At 36.3% G+C, this 22256-nt stretch overlaps 1 protein-coding gene, 1 long non-coding RNA gene and 1 pseudogene across 5 annotated transcripts in view; 1 reads left to right on the forward strand and 2 right to left on the reverse strand.

The window, feature by feature from the left end:
- The window catches only part of LOC309640502, an 875392-nt gene that overhangs the window by 212410 nt on the left and 640726 nt on the right, over window positions 1–22256 (reverse strand). The gene's annotated exons all lie outside the window — the stretch shown is intronic.
- SLC2A13 (solute carrier family 2 member 13) overlaps window positions 1–22256 on the forward strand; it is a 447444-nt gene that overhangs the window by 127222 nt on the left and 297966 nt on the right. The gene's annotated exons all lie outside the window — the stretch shown is intronic.
- Window positions 15573–20181, reverse strand: LOC309640494 (small ribosomal subunit protein eS1 pseudogene; annotated as a pseudogene). The gene has a single exon. The product of its transcript is annotated as a small ribosomal subunit protein eS1 pseudogene (transcript).

Consider the following 22256-nt stretch of genomic DNA (forward strand, 5'->3'; position numbering starts at 1 on the left):
ATCTCTGAACTCAATACAGAAGGAGTAGTAAGATTTAAAGGTTCCAGGCAACTTTTTGAAATTATTCATTGTGGAATGAGCAGCTTTATCTATTATGACCTCCTGGTCAGTCTCTTAAGACCCATACTTTGCAGTGGTTTCATGAATCTACAAGTTTTCTGACATTGGTATTGGTTATACATTCAGTGTTTTATGTCTAGAGAGCTGCCTGCCTTAAAATCTCTGGGAACTGATGGTGGCTCTAAGGGCTTCGGTAGCAGTTATTAAGAGATAAATTTGTGGAAGACACAGCTACCATTGTAGCTATTTTAGGAAGACCCTCACTGGTTTTCTTAATTTTATAAGGGTTAAGCATAAAAAAAGAAGACATTTCCTTCAAACATCATGTTTACATATAATATTCTCTTTTATTATGCATCCTGATCTTTTAAGCCTAAGCAATCCACCAGACTAGGTGGGCTGAGAGGGAGCAGAGACCAACTAGGAGACCCTGCTGATCTCATCTGATGTGCTTCTTCGAAAGTACCAGAGGCCTCTGGAGTTCCCTCAGTATTTGTTTACAGTGGTTCCTTTCGGAGAATAAACTGCAATTCACAATGGTCTCTGAATTACAACTGAGGATAAAATGTACAAATTCTTGCTATAATTCATTTTGTGAGAAAGACTGTTTAAAAGATAGGTTAAAAGAAGCAAAGGAAGTCATAGACCATAGTGAAAAACAAACAAAAAGATCTTCAGCTCCACCCCTACACTGAAAAGACAAACCATAAAATTTGGCAAAGGATAACCTTATATTTGATTGGCAACATAAAGTTTAATTTTTCCCTAGATTTGTGAAATAATGATATATTTACTATGAGTGAGATAGGAAAGCAGTGCTTTTCATCATAGTGTTTTGTCCTGTAGATTGCTTTATACTTCTGTGGTAAAGAGGTTAAGAACGTGAACTCTCTAGAAATAGAACACCTGGGTCTTAATTGCAGCTGTGCAACATTAGACAATTTAGTTGACCTCTTTGTGCTTCAGTTTCCTCTTTTGTATCCTGGAGATAGTTATCATGTCTGTCTCAAATAGTTATTTTGAATATTGATTGATTTAATGTATACATCTATATGAATACTGCTTAATACATTATAAGCTCTGTACAAAGTGTTTATTATTATTGAGGTCAGCATACCAACAAAGTAACCAAGGGTGTGCTAAAAGTAATTAAGTTTGCACACCTCTTGCATTTCTAAAAGGTTTCATATAAGGAATGAGAAGTCAGAATCTAATCCACTATGAGCCAATTTATTCTACTATCTTTTTGAAAACACCTGTCTTTTTTCACTTATCATTGGAGGTGACAACTGATTTCATTCATTTAATACATATTTTTTTGAGTGCCTGCAACATTCTAGGCATGGGGAAGAGGGTGATAAACAAGATTCTCTGCCCTTAACATTAATCCTTCCCTTTTCTACTCTACTGTAAGTTTTAGATCTCCTTCAGCCTTTGTAGAAAATAGTTCATTTTTACTCGTTTTTTTTTTTTCTTTCATCATTTAATAAAACTTGGTGATTTGTGGTACTCTCTGGTTAAATAAAAATTCAAATTTTAAGAGAAGACAAGAAAAATTTAAACATAATTTTTTTCTCTGCCCATTTTTGCCTCCCTCCTGCCCTCTAGTGCATTGTGCATCTTCATTATGCCTTAAGCAGACCTCCCCAATAGCAGAAATGCCTGCTCAACCATAAAGATCAATATTTCTCCTCCTTTCTCAATTATATAAAAAGGTCATGATGACACACCACTCACCTTGTACATGTAGACAGCTTTGGTGAACTTTATGTCCAATGCCAATATGTCAGTTCTCTTGAAGATAGTGGTTGATGCAGAACAGACTGGTCAGATTGCCTGGGGGAGATACTGGCTGCTGCACCTACTGGAAGTTCTTAGCTTAAATACTTACTTATGACCTACTAATGTTACTGGGTATATTACTTCTATTCTGCCTATTTTATAAGATAAGTTTCTTGCATTACCAAATGTATGACTGAGCCTCAGATAAAATGAATGATGATTAGGTGATTTGAAACGATTGATCAAATAAATAGTTCTATAAGGTCAATGACTGTAATAGTGTAACTCTAGATATGGGAAGAAGCAATGAGAGGGAACCATTTCCTGGACCGTAACAGACTAGTAAGATGGGCAGTCCAGAGGCTTTTGGCTACTGGTAACAGGGCCTAGTCCAGTAATGGCACATTGAGTGACCTATCAGTGAAATCCTTGCCTGATCTGGGAATGAGCATTCCTAGTGCTGTGGACAAATTGGTCATGAAATGCCACCCAAACCTAGGTCAAAATTAAGACTGAAAAAAAAAAAATTAAGACTGAAAGGGAAGGGATTGTAAAATAAAAATGTTGCCCACCATCCAGTTCTGTAAGAATTAAGTCATTAGCTACTGCAGTCACTGACCTACAGTACATCCTAAAAGGAATTCAGGGTGAAGATCAGGATGAGGCACTCTACTCTGGGAATACTGACAGAACTGCCCCTCAGATAGTTAGATATTTTCAGGAGAAATTTTTATGAACCTGATTCTTCTGTCTTCCCATACCTATAAAAGCACTAAAACCATTAACTAAGATGTCTGTTCCTAGTGACTAGCAGTGACCTTCTACCAAGATGTGTGCTTGGTTGCATGTACCCCCTTCACCAAAATCACACATATACTGGCCTCCCCTTTTACCTCTTTGGAACAATTCTCAGAGCTCTCTGAGAGACTGTCTCCCAGTTTGTAACCCTCAGGTTGGCTTGAGTAAAATTTTCCATTTCTTTCTTAGATTGACTATTAATTTTTTCATTGACACATTTTTGCAAATAGTTCCTTAGAAACTGTCCTTTGTATATATCTTTTGATTATACAAATTTTTAAAACTATTTTTTTCTGTAGCTGCCACTATATATACTTTGCCAGTGCCTCCTTATGTCTGAAGGATGATAGAAATATCTTTAGAGGAGTTTTTCTTCCAACACCCTTGAACTTAGAAACTGGAAAGCATGGATTTAGAAGTGACATCTTCTGTCAAACGTTCCCTAGCAATTGCTTTTAACAGCATTGTCATTTGGTCCTGGTTTCAGAGGTGTGCTGTCTCTGGCTGCTGAAGTGTGACTTCCTATGACACTTTCTATTCTGGAATGGTAAAATTGGATTTCAATCACTTGTTCGGAAGATTGTGATTTGTTGTTTTAAACATTACTGAACCAACGTACTGACCTGTGTTTTGGAAGCCACCTTATCCGTAACAGAAATACTTTTGCCTTGTTTAGTTACATTTGGAAGAATGTTAAAAAAAAACAAAGGAAAGGAAAAGGTAGAGTCAAGTATGTCCTAGTGATCTTTAGCAGGTAAGACCAAACTGATGATATTAAAGCTAGATTTTTAGGTTCATTGTGGTCACACACGTGCGACAGAAAAACATAAACATCATATCTTTCATTAACACACGTTCTGATATTTTATAGTAAGTGGTTATATCTCCCTTGATTATACTGAAACAACGCTAATTTCTACACCTGGAGTCAAAACACTAATCACTTAAAGAATGAATCCATTGCCAAAGATAAATTTTGAAGAAAGAGTATATGTTCCCAAATGGCAAAAGAACATCACTAATATCTTCTCTAGCATTCAAAGAAAGGAGACAGATGCTACCAGTAAAATATTATGAGCTCCTCATGGTTGTTTCCAATAAAACACAAATGATTTCCTGGTCCTATAATTTGAACTGTCAATGTCATTCAGTAGGTTTGTGTTGAAAAGTCTGATTTCTAAAATATCGAGACAAGACGTGAATTTACTATTATATGTGATATATTTTTGTGAAATATAGGGAATATTAACGGAAAAATGTGATAAAGGAAAATTCGAGACCTTCCTCGTTGGGATATAATAGATCTTAACATGACTCTAAGTTTAGGAAACACAGCATCAGGAATCCCAAATCATAAGTCCTGCCCTGCCCATGACTAGGTGCCATCAGCAGGGCTAGCTTCGTGGATGTGCAACCTTCTGCAGTTGCCTGGGGCCCTGCACTCAAAAGGGCCCTGTGCTTGGTTTAATGCTCTACTTGTTGCTGCCTTGAAATTCTTAATTTTTGAATGAGGGGCTCACATTTTCATTTTTCCCTTGGCCCTTCAAATGGCCAGTCCTGGCCATTGATAGATACTTCTCTGAATTTCAGAAAAGGCAACAAAGATCCTCAGTGTGGAGTTCAGAGTCCCAACAAAATTTACTAGAAACCGAAAGCTCCATGTTCACCCTAACCGCAATGGTTCTCAGCCAGGAGCAATTTTGCCCTCTAGTGGACATTAAGCAATGTCTGGAGACATTTTCAGTTGTCCCTGCTCAGGGGAAGCTGCTACTGGCATCTGGTCGTAGTGGGATGTCCTCCAAATGCACAGGACAGCCCCCACAGCAAAGGAGCCCCCAATTTATACACTTCTGAGGTTGAAAAACCCTGCATAACTCATTATTTGTATCTCTAACATACTTGGTACTGCACCAGCGAGGTTACTCAGTGGTTGTTGAACCAGTGGGTATAGCCAGGATCTGAGGTTGTTGTGTTCCTTCCCATATACAGACTGAAGAATGAATATGGTGATTATTGAATGTAATCTAACATTGCCACAAGGAGCAGTACAGAGATACTCTCTCCACTTCTCACACTTAACCCAGTTAACTGGCAGGCTCCTGACCCTCATTAGACCTTCTCTAAAACACACCACACTGACAGTTGGTGGATGACTTTCCAGGACACCTTTGTATTTCTGCTGCCACCTGTTGGGCTGTCAGTTTACCAAGTCCTTGAGTTTGTTCCCAAATCTGTTTACGCCATTGTGCTGGTTGCTGTCATTATGCAATGTAATCAACTATTACAGAAATTTAGGGAAAGAAAAATATAAAAAAAGAGAGATTTCAGTGAAAATCTAAGTTGAATGCTTTGGAAAGATTCAATAAAGGTGTCACTAAAGAAAATTGCCCTTGAATTAACTGTAGGCAAGATGACTAAAAGATTTGGGAGAGAATCATTAGAATTAGATTCTGTGTTGAATTTGCATAACCATTTATGGAGACTATAGACAACTACATCTGTGGTTTTTGCAAGAAAGACTACTTTAGCTAACCGATCCATGCTCAGAAAAAGGCCTGACCCACATCACAAGATTGCAGAATGACATTTATGTATTTTGGAATGGTATGAATTGTTTTATTTAGGAATGTAACTTAAGATGATTTTCCTAATAATCAGTGTATCAGACAACAGGCTTTCTACTGTATTTTCTGGTGGAAATAAAGAATATATTTAGATATTCTACTTTGGTCACTTGTAGAGCCAAACAACTCTCAGCTCAGTGATGTCTATGAATAATTTTCCTTACTTACCACCACCTTATATCTTAAGAAGATACTCCTTTAGTTTTTGATTCCATAAACACCAACATAAGGTCTGTCTCTTGCCAGATTCAAGAGCTGCTTGCTTCCTTTTTAGTTCATATATTTTATTTCTTGAACTTTCCATGTGCCTGTATAGATTAGAGGTAATGTGTCACATTCTTTAAGAGTTGAGCAAGTATAAGTAATATGATCGGAAGTGTCATCAAATCAGTTAATTTCAAAATACTGTTTGAGCTGAGGTGAGAGACATTTATTTGTTAGTCTGTGATTTTCAGGGTGGCTTTTAACTTGGTATTGTCTTGTTAGGACTCGTGTCCCTGACTTGGAGCAGAGTTCTGGGTCTCTTAATCCTAAGCTTGTTGAAAAAAGACAGTGGACAACCTCTTTAATATAAATCAACCCTTGGTACTTTTTGTTATACCCAGTGTAACACATCTTTGTTACACCACATAATATTTTATCTTCCATCAGTCGTCACAATTTTGCAGACATTGTTGAACAATTTAGGCATAAACATCTTATTTGGCTAGTAAAACAAAGGATTTAACATTTATGATCAAAGACATCAGGAACTTTTTAAAAAAGTAGTTTAATTTAACAAGTAGTATATAAATATACCCTCCTTTTAAAAAGTTAGAACTTTAGAGATAAAGCTAAATTCCTCTTTGCCCATCTAATACAGACTTGAAATGTATCCTTTCAGACAAGGACACACCCCTACATACAGAAACACACCCACACACCTCTACAGATTTTTTTTAGAGTTCTGGTATCATACTGTGTGTATTGTTTAGTTACTTGATTGGTTTCTTTAGACAAGTTCAGTCAATTTGAGTCAGATCTTATATAAATCTAGTTCATTTCTTTTAGCTGCTATATGATATCCCAGGTATGATTATACCTCATTTTATTTTTCTGTGTCATTGTTAACGGACATTACATTTTTGGTATCAATGTTGTAATGAACATCCTTTATATGTTTTCTTTTGCACATGTACATATGTTTCCCTAGGATAAGTTCCTAGAAAGTAGACCTGTGGACCATCTATATCATAGTATTACAGTGTTGTCTTGATTCATTTGTTTTAGTGGGAGATTCTTTCTTAGCTACATAGTATATAGGACAAAAGTCATAGAATCGTAGCCTTTTAGAAATCTAACGTATCTTAGGTATCACCATATGATATAAAGGATTAATTTATTTCTCCATACTCTTAATATTTAATATTTTTACCCTGGAGCTTCCTTCTACTCCCCCTGCTTTTGATACCTTAGTAAAATCCTTTTGGGTCTTCTATCACTTCTGCTTTTAGTAACAAAGTTTCAGTCAACAAAATACATTATAATAAGGAATCATTTTAGCAGGCATGTTACTATGTTCAGTCTAAAATTTTTTTAAAAAATTAGTAGGGCTTCCCTGGTGGCGCAGTGGTTGAGAATCTGCCTGCTAATGCAGGGGACACGGGTTCGAGCCCTGGTCTGGGAAGATCCCACATGCCGTGGAGCAACTAGGCCCGTGAGCCACAACTACTGAGCCTGCACATCTGGAGCCTGTGCTCCGCAACAAGAGAGGCCACGATAGTGAGAGGCCCGTGCACCGCGATGAAGAGTGGCCCCCGCTTGCCGCAACTAGAGAAAGCCCTCGCACAGAAACGAAGACCCAACACAGCCAAAAAAATAAATAAATAAATAAATAAACAAATGTGGGGTTTAAAAAGAAAACAGAAAGAAAGAATGAAATTTATAAAAAAAAAATTAGTAAAATACTTTCTTGAAATGTTTTGAGTGACTGATTCTTTCAGAATTACACCTACATTGGTTTAACATTTGGGATAGTCAGATATTGTTGAATTACCTCAGAAGTGGAAAATGCTTAGATTTAAAATCTAGGTTTTCCTTTAAAACCCATTGTGTGCTATAAATGTACCATAAATAAGGCACACATGTATGGTATGAAAACTAGGGGCTGATTGCCTCCTATCTTATTTGGATAGTGTTTCTTCACCTGAATAATTACCACCACTCATATTTAATGGCTTCTATGTGTGAGGTGTTGTGCCTGTGTTTTTCCCTTTAATTCTTACAGCAAGCCTAGGAACATGAAAATATTATTCTCATTTTATAGTTGTAAAAATTGAGAAAGAAGTAACATTCGCAAGGGTCACACTATTAGGAAGTAGTGGAGCTAAGAATTCAAAACAAAGCTTATCTCGTTAGAGCCATATCCACTCTTCAATGTCTATATAGGGCTACCCCTTGCCCACCATCATTTAAAAATCATGAGAGTCTAGTTTTAGAGTTATGTTTAATTTTTAAATACTAATGATTAAAAAAAAAATCTTTCAGTTGCTTTCAAGCATAATTGTAGGTAAAATAGTTTTTGGTGGACAATCACAGTTAATTTTGTCTGCTTTTATTTTTTCTCAAGTTGTCAAAAAAACTTACCAAGGTGTAGAACATTTATACTGTTACTTTCATTTATTCATGAACTATTTATTGACTTTCTGTTATTGATTAGGCCCTATGCTTAAATTTTTCATATGTTGAAAATAATACAGGCTTATTATGGAAAATTTGAAAAATATCCTAAACTATTGAGGAAAAAAATGAAAATTATTGGTAATTCCATCAGCTCTATTTCTAACAGCAAAATGAACAAATGACTGTTCCCCGCCCCAGCATGTGCCTGTGTGCCTGCACACTGACTGCTTCTCACACACGGAGTGGGGTGTGGGCATGGTTTAGTAGTTTCAAGAAATTCTTATACTGGGTCAAGTTTAGTGAAAAGAAAGAAAGTACATGAATAATTGTACACATGTGTTTGTTTGCTAATTAGAATATCTGACTCATTTTTGTTATAAGAACTAACTAATGGCTCACTGCTGCAAACTGGAAAAATCAGCAGTAAATATGCATCTACTAGCATTATAGATTCTCAAATGGGATTTCCTTTTCATTATTTTTAAGATTTATTATTTATTTATTTATTTATTTATTTATTTATTTTTGGCAGCGTTGGGTCTTAGTTGCGGCACGCGGGATCTTGTTGAGGCATGCGGGATCTTTTGTTGCATTGTGGTGCACGGGCTTATCTCTAGTTGTGGCGTGTGGATTTTCTCTTCTCTAGTTGTGGTGTGCAGGCTCCAGGGCGCATGGGCTCTGTAGTTGTAGCGCGTGGGTTCCAGAGCATGAGGGCTCTGTAGTTTGTGGCACGCGGGCTCTAGTTGAGGCACCTCGTGAGCTCAGTAGTTGTGGCACACAGGCTTAGTTGCCCCGCAGCATGTGGGATCTTAGTTCCCTGACCAAGGATCGAACTCGCGTCCCCTGCATTGTAAGGCGGATTCTCTACTACTGGACCACCAGGGAAATCCCTCCTTTTCATTAGTAATGGTTAACTTAATGAAGAAATTAAGAATATTATCTTGGTATCAAAGAGAGTAAGAATTCGTTATCCATATTTGAACACTGTCTAGCACAACTGCCGGCATGCATTTTTAAACTCTTGTGAAGCACTTAATCCCTAGAGAGGCCTGAGTGAACAACGGGTTGCTTCCATTGACAGGAGGTAAGGAAGTTGAATGCAACGTCCACAGCTATACTCGCTGCCTCCACATAAGATAGGGAGAACTCCCCTAAAGTTTTAATATTGCTGTTGTTTTTATACTTTTTTCTTAGCTTAGAATATCACAGAGATGTTTTACCAGACTCTTAGAACTTACACATTGTTTTGTTGCTGTATTTTCATTTTAGTATGATTTTCTTCTTAGTTATAAGCCCACACTTAGCATAAATATGTGCCAGTTATTGTACTAAGTACTTTACATGTTTTATTTATTTAATCGTCGCAACCTCGCTTTGATATAGGCTCATAGTATTGACTATTTTATAGTGGAAGAGAAGTGGAAGCTTAGGAAAGAAAAATGAAATTAACCAAAATGTTACAGCTGATGGATGACAGAGCCAAAAACTTTTGCCCACCTGTACCTGAGTTGCAAAGTCAATTTTTCTTACCACTCTGTTAGAGCTTATGTATTTCAAAATTTCTTTTTAGAAAAATAATTTTTCCAGTCTTATGTTTTTCACAATTGACTTGTTTAATAAAACCCTTTTCGTTTTTTATTTTTAACTGTTAAACCTGTTTTGTTGATTTCAACTTTGTATTTTGCCTAAGTATTAGCTGACTCTGTAGTTGTTTTAGTTATTAATTTACATTTACTTGGCAAAAAAAGATGAGTATTTTGCGACTTAAAACATTAATACACTGTTTTTCTTTCTTAAATTTTTAAACCAGTTTGATTGAGACATTTAAAGACGTGATTCTCCGCCGTGGCTGAACATAGGAATACTAGGAATCTAAACGAATAAGTAAGCAACTATTAAATCAGACTTTCTGAAGTGGGGCCCAACCTCAGAAGCTTCCAGGTGATGCTAATGTGCAGTCAATGTAGAGAGCCAGGGACTTAAAATAGTCTTTGGTGGTTACATGGTACTTAATATAGTTTAGAACAATGGCTCTTAACTATTGTACATCTGAATCACCTGCAGAGAGAGCTTGCCCAGCAATCTGAGTCAGTAGGTCTGGCCTGAGGCAGAGCCCAAGAATTTGCTTTTCTAACAGGTTTTCAGGTGATTCTGATATTACTCTTTTGTGCTGTCCTTTGAGAACCACTGCAGGTCTAGGTATTGCTCTTTGAGGCAGTGAAGGTTTCACTTTCTGAGTTGTCCTTTCAGTTTAAGTGATCATACCATACCCACCCACCCTTCTGGCTACATACCCACATTGCCTTTGCAAGCTATCATTCAGAATTACTAGGAGCCCCCATATGCCCACTACCACTATTAAAGTGTAGTCGTATCTCTACATGAGGGATTTGTTTTTGCCCACATGGCAAGACCTCAAGTAAATTTCACTCTTCCTTCACCTGTCCTGTGAACTATAGTCAGATCACTTCAGTTTAGAGATCTCTTCATACCATAGCTATAGGCTTTCTTTTTTTCTCTTTACTTCTTCAGTGATTTTTAAAATCCCAAAAGGTGAATATTTTCCACCCTAATTTCCTTTTGCTAATTTGTTGAAAAACACACACTTTTGCTAGAAACAATGGTAAATGATTATAGATAAATTAGGGTTAGCCAATATTTACCAAAGGATTATTTAACTTAGAAAATTGGAATAAAAAACTTTTTTGTGGTTAAATACATACAATATAATACTACCATCTTAAATCATTTTTAAGTTACATTTCAGTAGTATTAAGTACATTCATAACATTGTGCTACCATCACCACCATTCATCTCTGTAACTTTTCATCTCATACGTCGGAAACCCTGTACCCATTAACTTCCCATTCCTTCCTCCCCAGCCCTTGTCTCTATGAATTTGACTACCCTAGGTACCTCATTTAAGTGGAATCATATGGTATTTATCTTTTCTGTCTGGCTTAATTCACTTAGAATAATGTTCTTGAGGTTCATCCATGAGTGGCATGTGCCACAATTTACTTCCTTTTTAAGGCTGAGTATTATTCTATTATATATATTTGCTAACTTATGTATAATATAACTAATAATATACCATTATATATACATGTACACATAGACACACACAAACACACACACCACATTTTGCTTATCCATTCATCTGTTGATTGCTTCTACCTTTTGGCTATTGTGAATAGTGCTACTTTGAATATGGGTGTACAAATATCTGTTTGAGTCCCTACTTTCAGTTCTTTTGAGTGTATACCCAGAAGTGGAATTTCTGGGTCATGTGGTAAGTCTATACTTAATTTTTTGATGAACTGCCAGACTGTTTTGCATAGTGACTGTACCGTTTTACATTGCCACCAACAGTGCACAGGGGTTCCAAATTCTCCATGTTCTCACTAACACTGGGTGTTTTCTGTTTTTATGATAATAGTCATCCTAATGGGTGTGAGGTAGAGAAAGTTGGCATTCTGAAAAAAAATGGAGGAGAAAAGGACAGATAAAACCTTGTTATTCGGCTGTAAAGTTTCCAGTAATAAATTTGGGTGGAGAGAATTTCCATTTAAAATTGAAACTATCAATGCAATACACAGTTTGTTGTTCAATAAAATTAGCTATTTAAATTTTTCTTTGAGAGAAGATAATTTAGAAGCACACTATATCAATTACACATATTTCTGGAGGGATTGATACATGATCTATAAAGGATGTCAAAAATCTCACATTCATGCCTTTGTGGATGGTCCTGGATATCAGTTACTTTGCCAGTTAGCACATTCTTTCTGTTGAAGAAGGGAAAGAATGGGGGAAAGTAGAGTTTTGTTAAAAGTAACAAGTTGCTTTTCAGCAAGAAATTCTTTGATTTAAAAAATTTACATTGGTATATAGTTATAACAATACCTGCCATTCATTGTTTTCTATATCACAGTAATTCTATTTTATTTTTTCATTCAACCACGTAAAAAGGTAAAGCATAAAGCCAAGCATGTGGACTGAACTCGTGTGGCCTGGTTTCTAATTCTGATTCTGCCACTTAAAAACAAATTATTTGATCTCTCTGTAAGGTTATGTCAATTTTCTTAACACATATTACTTTTAAAAGTTTTATCTTTACCTTAAAAAATATGAAGGCAATAGATACCCAAAGCTTTTTAAAAATCAAATAATCCTAAAGATTTATAATGCAAAAGAATGACAGTGCCCAAACTTTGTTACCTCTCATCATCCTTCTACAGAGTAAACACTTTACTCTCTTAGAATATGTTCACCTTCAAATGTAAAGAAATATGTTTATATCAACTTTTATTTCTTGAATCATCCTTTTGGGTAAAGTGGCCACTTTGACAATATTAATTCTTCCAGTCCAAGAGCACAGGATATCTTTTTGTTTTTTGTATCATTTTCAATTTTCTTCATCAGTGTTTTAGAGTTTTCAGAGTATAGGTCTTTCACCTCCTTGGTTAAGTTGATTTCTAGGTATATTATTCTTTTTGGTGCGAATTTAAACGGGATTTTTTAAACTTTCTCTTTCTGCTAGTTCATTATTAGTGTATAGAATGACAACAGATTTCTGTATATTAATCTTGTATCCTGCTGCCTTGCTGAATTTATTTATTAGTTCTAATAATTTTTGAGTGGAGACTTTTGGGTTCTCTATATAAAGTATGTCATCTGCAAATAGTGAGAGTTTTACCTGTTTCCTTCAAATTTGGATACCTTTCTTTTTTTCTTCTTTCTGTGTTTGGCTACAGATTTATCAATTTTGTTTATCTTTTCAAAAAAAACCAGATCTTGGTTTCATGGATATTTTTAAATTTTTTTTTAATCTCTATTTTATTTCCTCTCTGATCTTTATTATTTTCTTCTTTCTGCTGACTTTGTTTTTCTTCTTTCTGATTATTTTAGGTGGTAGGTTAGATTCTTTATTTGAGATTTTTCTTGTTTCTTGAGGAAGGCCTATTATCACTATGAACTTCCCTTTTAAAACTGTTTTTACTGAATCCATAGATTTTGGAAAGTTATGTTTCCATTTTCATTTGTCTCAAAGTATTTTCTGATTTCCTCTTTGATTTCATCATCAGTAGCATACTGTTTAGTGTACATGTTTGTTCTTTTCCCATAGTTCTTTCTGTAGTTGATCTCTAGTTTCATACCACGGTGGTAGGAAAAAAATGCTTGGTATAATTTTTCTCCTTGTAAATTTGTTGAGGCTTGTTTTATGGCCAAGTATGTGAACTATCCTGGAGAAAGTTCCATGTGCACTTGAAAAGAATGTATATTTTATTGTTTTTGGAGGTAATGTTCGTTAGATATTTAAGTCCAACCGGTCTTTTGTGTCATTTAAGATTACTGTTGCCTTATTGATTTTCTATCTGGATGATCTGTCCAGTGATGTCAGTGGGGTGTTAAAGTCCCCTACTATTATTGTATTGTCAATTTCTCTCTTTATGTCTGTTAGTATTGTTTTACACATTTAGGTGCTCCAGTATTGGGTATGTATATTTTAATGCCCTTTGTTATAGCCTTGTTTTAAAGTCTTTTTTGTCTGATACAAGTATGGCTACCCCTACTCTCTTGTTGTTTCCATTTACATGAAATATCTTTCCATCCCCTTCACTTTCAGTCTGTGTGTGTGTCCTTAGCCCTGAAGTGAGTCTCTTGTGGGCAGCATTTTGAAGGGTCTTTTTTTTTTTAAAATCAAATCAGCTGTCCCGTGTCTTGATTGGAGCATTTAGTCCATTGACATTTAAAGTAATTATTGGTAGGTATGTACTTATGGCCATTTTATTCCTTGTTTTCCAGTTGTTTTTATAGTTCATCTCTGTTCATTTCTTCTTTTTATTTCTCCTCTTGTGGTTTGGTGATTTTCTTTAGTAGTAAGCTTGGGTTCCTTTCTTTTTGTATTTTTGTGGTTACCATGGGGTTCATATATCTTGATCCTTAATTATATCTACTTGATCTAAACTGATTGTCATAAATTCAAACACATTCTAAAAGATCTATATTTTTTACTCCCCTCTCCCACATTTTGTGTTTTTAGTGTCATATTTTACATCTTCATTCTTATCACTTTACTGTTTATTGTAGTTATAGTTGCTTTTTTGTCTTTTAATATATGTACTGGCTTATTTAAGTGATCCTCAATCCTTACTATATATTTGCCTTTCTTATTGGAATTGTCCCTTTCCTGTAGATTCTTACTACTTTTCCATTTAGAGAAGACCCTTCAACATTTCTTTTATGGTAGGTTTAGTATTGCTGAATTCTTTTAGTTTTTCCTTGTTGGAGAAATTCTTTGTCTCCTTCTATTCTAAATGATAGTCTTGCTGTGTAGAGTATCCTAGGTTGCATTTTTCTCCCTTTCAGCACTTTGAATATATCATGCCATGCCCTTCCGTCCTGAAAAGTATTTGCAGAGAAATCAGTGTATAGCCTTATGGGGATTCCTTTGTATATGACTCTCTGTTTCTCTTGCTGCCTTTAGAATTCTCTCTATCTTTAACTTTTGACATTTTAATTATGATATGTCTTGGTGTGTGTGTTTGTGACCTTCAGCTTGTTTGGGACCCTCTGTGTTTCCTGTACATGGCTAATTGTTTCCTTCTTTAGGTTTGGGAAGTTTTCAGCCGTAATTTCTTCAAATACATTTTTGATACCCTTGTCTCTCTCTTCTCCTTTTGGAACTCCTATCATGTGACTGTTTGCACATTTGATGTTATCCCTGAGATCTCGTATGTTGCCCTTGTTTTTTTGCCTTTGCCTTTCCGTCTGCTGTTCTGATTGGGTGATTTCCGTTATTCTATCTTCCAGATCACTTGTGTGTTCCCCTGTGTCATTTAGTCTGCTATTGATTGCTTTTAGAGTTTTCCTATCTCATATATTGAATTACCTATTTTTGGTTGGGTCTTTTTATATCTTATAGTCCTTTGTTAAAATGATCTGTGTTTAAAACAATTCTCTCCCTAATTCAGTTAACATTTTTTATTACCAATGTTTTGAATTCTTTGTCTGGTAAATTGTTTATTTCTGTTTCATAACTTATGTTTCTCTTACTCTGTTTGACTCTGCTTTTTTTTGTTTTTTTTTTTTAACTTAAGTTTCTCTGTCTCTATGATTTTAGTTGAAACAATTACGTATTGTGATCTTGAAGGGGTGTTCATTCATGGGAGCATCCCTAGGCAGACTGCGTGTACCCAGTGACTCTGGTGGGAGGGCTGCATTTGATGCGGACACAATCATGTCTTTCCTCAGGGTGTGCTGGCACCTATCACCTTGGTAGGTGGTGAGGCTGGAGATAAGGGAGCTAGCTAGAGCCTGCTCATGGTGTGAGGCAGGACTTCTTATCTGCTCAGTGGCCATCACTACCCTGTCAGGAGTGGGACTTGTTTCCAATTTGCTGGAGCAGAAGCCCTGAGGGTCTGGTTCAAGCTGACTGTGTTCCCTTTAAGTGTGTGTTTTTCCTTCTCCCTACACTGGGACTTTTGCCTCAAAGGAGGGGAGTGCTGAAGCAAGTGGGGCTTGTGTGCTTACAGAGGTCTGATGCCCTGCCTGTGCAGATGTCTGTGGTTCCACTCAGATGCAGCCCATGATTGTGTCTTTTCCCCTGTTGTGCCTGCCCCAGATCTAGTGCTAGGCTGTGGCCTGGGGTGGGTGGGGCTGGAGCATTCACTAGGCTCAGACTGGGGAGCATGGTGAGGAGGCAGCAGTTAGGACAGACCTCTCTCTGCCCTAACTGGGGGCAAGCCAGCACTCCTCACAAGTGGAATCTAGGCTTCTCCAGCCTTTCTCTCTGTCCCAGCAGTTCTCCAGGTTGTCAAGGGGGTTTGTCTCCTCTGCATAGGACCCCAGGACTGGGAAGCCCAGTCTGGTTCTATCCACTCACTCCTCAGCATGTCTGCCCATATTATCTCCCTTTCCTTTTGAGTCCCCTCCCAGGGTCACAGGTCCCAATCTGATGCTTTTCTTCCCATGATACCCGATTACATGTGTATCTTTCTTACAGCCTTGGTTGTACAGGAGTCCTTCTGCCAGTTTCCAGTTAGTTTTCCATGAGAATTATTCCACATGTAGATGTATTTTTGATGTGTTTGTTGGGGGAAGTAAGCTTCTTGTCCTCTTACTCTGCCATCGTGATCTCTCAGTCTAAACCTCACTATTCATATTTTGTTAGTTTTACTTAATGTCCTTTTTTTCTGTTCCGGGATCCTATCCATGATAACACATTACATTTAGCTATCATGTCACCTTAGGCTCTTTTGGACTGTGAATTTCTCAGACCTTCCTTGATTTTGTTGACCCTCAGATATGAGGAATATTGGTCATATATTTTGTAGTAAGTCCCTCAACTGGGATTTATCTGAGTTTTTCCTCATGGTTAGACTGAGACTGGGGGCTTTTGGAAGGAAGACCATAAAGATAAAGTGCCATTTTCATAACATCATATCAAGAGTGCATACTTATCAACATGACTTGTCACTGCTGATGTATGGTGCAGTTACTCTTCTCCCCTTCCAGCGCGCAACCTTCTTTACTGTACTCTTTGAAAAAAACTCACAGCATAGCCCTCACTCAAAGTTTGGGCGTTATCTTCACCTCTTTGAGGACAGGTATCTACATAATTTTTTGGAATTCTTTCACATGGGAAATTTGTTTCTTTTTCTCCATCTATTTATTTATTCATCACATATACATCACTATGGGCTCATGGATATTTACTTTATACTTTGGGTTATAATCCAATATATTTTGCTGCATAAATTATTCAGCCTTCGCCTCTGCTAGCTCTTTTAGTTGGCCCTTATGTCCCTCTGATCTACTCCTGTCATTATTTTTGTTTTTAGCATTTCCTTAATTTCTGACTCAACTCCAGTTGGAGAACAGTATTAGAAACCAAGGTCTGGCACTTGCTGTGCTCATTGCCATGTAAGTATTATTGCTTTTAGGCCCGCTCAGCTGAGAGCAAGGAAATATATGTGCATATACAATTTCAGGTAGATATACATATCTATAAATATTTCTATATGTAACCATGTATATCTATATTAGACTAAACCTGAGTTCGTACTGATATTTCTAAATAGTAATGGTAATAATGGTAATGTACATGGAATGAGAACAAAGGGGAGAAGAGACATGACACCTGAGAAAGAGAAGAGGATGAAGATGGTTAGGACAAAAATACTAGAATTGATCTAACCCTAGTTTCTGTCTGTTTCTGTCTCTGTCTTGCTTAAAGGGAATTTTGAGAATTTATACATTTAGGAAGATTTTTAAAAATATACTTAATTTAATTAAAATATAGTAAAATAAGGAAGGCCAATATTTGTGATGAGTTGGTTCTAAAGCTTGTGTATTGAACAACTACTACAAGGAATTCTACTCTTTTTTAAACTTTTTTTTCTTTTTTATATGGAACTATATTGAAATCCAGAGAGAGACAAATAGGCTATGAAGGGAGAAGGAGAAAAGAAAGCAGAGGTAGATTGAGAGGTTGATCATTTCATGGAATAATATTGCCAACTCATGGACTTTCAGGATCTCTACTAAAGTATTTTCCAATTTAATATTTATGAATGAAGATAAGATGTCTTCATCATGTTCTTGTATGGCGATAGACCAGGTTTGAGTAAGAGCTCTTTCCCTTATTGCCTAGGTAAACTTGGCAATAGGAATAGCAATAGCTACCTTGCTGAAGTGAGGGTTAAATGAAATGAAGTATGTAGGGAACTGAGCACATTGATTGGCATAAAATAGAGAATTATCAAATGTAATTTCCAGCTTGACTTGTATGTTGAATGCCGTTGAAAGGTCCAAGGTTTTTCACCATTTCCCTAATATGTCTTTGGGAAGATGGATTAATTCTAAGACTTGGGTATGACTTAGGTCTAGCCAGCATATATGCTTCAAACTTATTATCTGCTCTGTTGGAAAAAAAAATAGACATTTGATTCAATGTTCAGTTTTACCTCATATTAAGTAAGTTTTATGTATGAGAAACTAAGTTTATAGAGAACTCAACAGTGGGATTGTTTTAAATAATGAGTTCCCATTATTGATTTGAAATTATTTGAATTGCTCTACAAACTTGGAATTATAAATTTGGTCACATCATTAATTTTTTTTTTTGCAAATAAGACTTTTTATTTGTCACCATTAAAAGACTGGATTTTAAAGAGATTCTTGAACTGATGGCTCATATCTTTCAGCTTGGTCAACCTTAACACCTATCTCATCCCCAGTAACTTTTCCAGAACCACTGCCTTCACGGTGAAGCTCCATGAGTTTTCCCAATTCAAATTGAGCTTCTTCAGCATTTTTACTTTGTTAATGACTACATCATGGGGGCGGGGGTGGGGATTAAGTAGATTACCCTTTTCCATATCTTTTTCAGTGCTATCTGGAATCACTTTGTTGACTGCTTCTTTCAAGTCATCTGTCTGCACCTTGAGCTCATGATTTCCATCTTCGTCTGGATTTGGTGGACCTGTTGATGGTGACCATAAGAGGTCTTCTCAATCTGATTTTTGTGTTTTTTTAGTAAAACCAATGCAGAACAGAAAAAGCAAATAACCATCAGTAGTCTTGACATCAACATGAGCTTCATTCATATCTGCTATGTTTTTGATCATGGAGCACATCTTGTCATGAGTAAGATTCATGCTATGGAAATTAGTCAGGTAGTTTTTAAACATTCTCAGTAATTAGGGTGAATTTTCTAAGTGCAAATTCTTCATTCTGCAATTAGTAAATCTCATTTCAGAAACCCTTGAGGCCACCAGATCACTTTTGGTTCCTTGAGTTCTTGTGACTAGTGTTTTCCCAATATTTCTTATATCAAACATAGCTGGTGCTTTCATACCATAGCAGTTTTTCTTAGAAAATGGATCGACCTTTCTTCTTGGCTCCCTTTTTGCCGCTTTTCATAAGATGCTTGTTTTTGCCAACCAGCAGGTGTTGCTCAGAGAGCCAAAAGAGCACATCATTTAAATTTATTCTTTAAGTTCAATCACTGAAACCCTTAACTGTCTTATTGAAAGAAATCTGTCATCACCTTAATCACATCTGGAAGTTCTGTTTGCCATGTAATGTAACAAAAAAGATAACAGATGATAGATATAAGATAAAGAAGGCTGTATGTATGAAGATTCCAGGGATTAAGTCATGGGAATCTTTTGTAGGGGGGCACATGCCTCTGGTACCACACCAGGTTACAGCTCTTTTTGGTTCACATGCTCAGGCTCTCCTATTGCTTTACAAATCACAATTGCTGGTCCAGAGGCAGATTTTGATTCTGCAGCAGCCATACGTTCAGCTGTATTGAGCCTTTTTTCCCCCCCGCAAGCTCTCAAATAGTGATGTAGGGCACAGGTCACTAGCCTAGGTGCTTTCTTTCTTCAGTGTGCATATTTTTATTTCAGAGATCTTGTTTCACATCCCTGCCAATAAGCTTTTGTAAGGGGACCTCCTGGTCTGCTGTGAAAACACGTTCCTAACTTCACCACTCTGGGAGCTGAGGAATTATAGATTCGGTGCATTTCTTAAAGTAAATTCCCAACACTTATTGAAGGTTTCTCTTTCGGGAAGATTCGCATTTTTATATCAAGCGTTAAGGCATATCAGGGATTTGGGATGTTGTTTAGCCCCTTCAAAATTCACCTTAGTGGGAGTCTTAGAATTAGCTACCCCACTGTGCAGTGTGCCCAAGGCTTAGACTTAAGGATTCAATAACCCTTATAGGTATTTTCCTACAGGGCAACTTTGACTTTTAAGTTTGGTTCTTACTGTCAACTCCCATTCATTATTTGGTTAACTGATGTTTTCATCTCTCTCTTCCTTGGTCCTAGAAGATATCCATTAGTTTCTTCGGAAGCTAGCACTGCAATATCAATAACAAATACTGATATGAGAGATTGCAGAATGAATGGATTCTAACTTGTATTAAGTAGGTGGCCATCTTTGAAGAACAATTTCAGAATCTATAATATGAGACATAGAAACAGAAATATCTCTAACCCCAATATCCACCTTCCAGAAAGCCATTTCATCTGATGGTGTAACTAGTGATTTTCGTTATGTTAGCCTGAAATTGTTCATTGTAAAGCAGTCTTCTGAGATGTTTTATAGGTATAGTTAATTGTGTTTTCATCATCAGAAGAGTCTAAAACAGTGTCCTCTGGTAATTGTAATTCTTTAGTAATGACTCATTTTATGTTGCCAATGGGTTACTACTCGTAAATAATAAGATAACATTTTTTTTAACATCTTTATTGGAGTATAATTGCTTTACAATGGTGTGTTAGTTTCTGCTTTATAACAAAGTGAATCAGTTATACATATACATATGTCCCCATATCTCTTCCCTCTTGCGTCTCCCTCCCTCCCACCCTCCCTATCCCACCCTTCTAGGTGGTCACAAAGCACAGAGCTGATCTCCCTGTGCTATGAGGCTGCTTCCCACTAACTATCTATTTTACGTTTGGTAGTGTATATATGTCCATGCTACTCTCTCACTTTGTCCCAGCTTACCCTTCCCCCTCCCCGTATCCTCAAGTCCATTCTCTAGTAGGTCTGTGTCTTTATTTTTAATAAAACCTTACTAGAATTGCCTGTTAGACTGACAGTAAAAGATATTATTAAGAGCTGTCAGAATTTAGAGTTCTTTGAACTAGTATCAGAGATTCACTCATTAAAAAAGCAGTAGAATTACTGTTGACACTTGAACAACATGGGTTTGAACTGAGCAGGTGGATTTATGTGAGGATATATTTCAATGGTAAATACTACAGTAATGCATGGTTCGTGATTCGTTGAATCCACGGATACAGAGGAACCAAGGATACATTGAGCTGATTATAAGTTATATGCAGATTAACCCCAGTGTTGTTCAAGGATCAACAGTACTTGTTTTTAAAATATAATGGGCCCTCTGGGCAATTTCCAGGTAAAATACTCTCATATATGAAGTGCTAAAAGAGCAAATAATTTGATTTGTAAGTCACAAACAAGTTAACTGCTTTAAATACTTTTTCTTTTTTTTTGGAGTAAAGGCAGGTATAAATAAATCAATAATAAAAAGAAGCTATAATACTTTTTGCTACAAGGAATTAAAAATTTCCAACTTTCTTTGCTTAGCAGTTACAAAAAGCCTCCAGAAAGTTTATGCTTGAAATTGCTAACATATATTTACTTTTTTGATGATGTCATACCATATTAAGAGCCATCATGATTTGTATGATTGGGCACCTCATAAAAATGTCAACTGTTTACTTGTATTTGACAACTATTTTCAAGTATTCTAACTGAAAATAAATTTAATAAGGAGACTCATTCCACAAACTTGTGGTTTATTTAGTATGAAATGAATGTCTGTGAGTGTTGGTTAGTAAAATAGAATAAGGCAAATAAATGGCTATTATTCCATACATTGTTTCATTTTAGATTGTTTAGATGTTTAGATTGTTCAAAATAGTGCTTTTCTCGGAAAATATCTTATTTTGATGAAATAATATGAACTGAAGGTGGATGAGTGAATAAATGTGGACAAGAGGATTTCAGACTAGGTACTTTAAATTATCTAGTAAAAATGTAAATGTTTTTGTTTGTTTTGCTTTACTTTTTGTTTTTAAGTATGGTTTATTGAAAAACAGCCTTCAGTTTATACAATAAATAAACTTTGGAAATACGTTATTTCTACCTATATATTGTAGTATTTACTGAATGTAAACTCTATATAAAGACATGAATCTAGCTCTGACCTCAAAATAGATAGAAAAATGCAAAAATATTGAGCCTTATTAACAATTATACATGTTACATCTCTAGTCTCAGTAACAACCTTGTTTAGTGCAGTGTAATGATTGAATTTTATCTTAATAAATGCATCTTAATGAACTATGGACATTGAAACATTCCTTTGGATCAGATCAATGCTCCATATAACATTTAATTTTTAAAGTTTTTGGACTCAAAAATTATATTCATTCATTCATTTTTTTAAAAGACAATAATATGACAAAAGTGTCTATCCCTGGGTTTCCTACCCCCCTACTCCAGTTCTTCCTCAGTCCCAGAATTGGACCCTGACTGGGCCTCACAGGCCTCTGAAATGTAGGCAGCAACATTGAGGGACATGTCCTCAATGGATGTGTTGTAGAAGTTCTCTGTGTCCTAAGAGGTCCTCTTCTTCTGTCCCTATGTTGATAACCACACCCTTAGGCGAAAATGTCCACCATGACTGATTCTGTGGATATAGCTTTTCCACAGAAAACTAAAGCAGGCTGCTTTTGTCATTGTTGATGACGAAAGCAGGCTGCTGCACATCAGTG

This window comes from Balaenoptera physalus (assembly GCF_965194825.1).
Source record: "Balaenoptera physalus genome assembly, chromosome: 13".
Taxonomy (NCBI): Eukaryota; Metazoa; Chordata; class Mammalia; order Artiodactyla; family Balaenopteridae; genus Balaenoptera; species Balaenoptera physalus.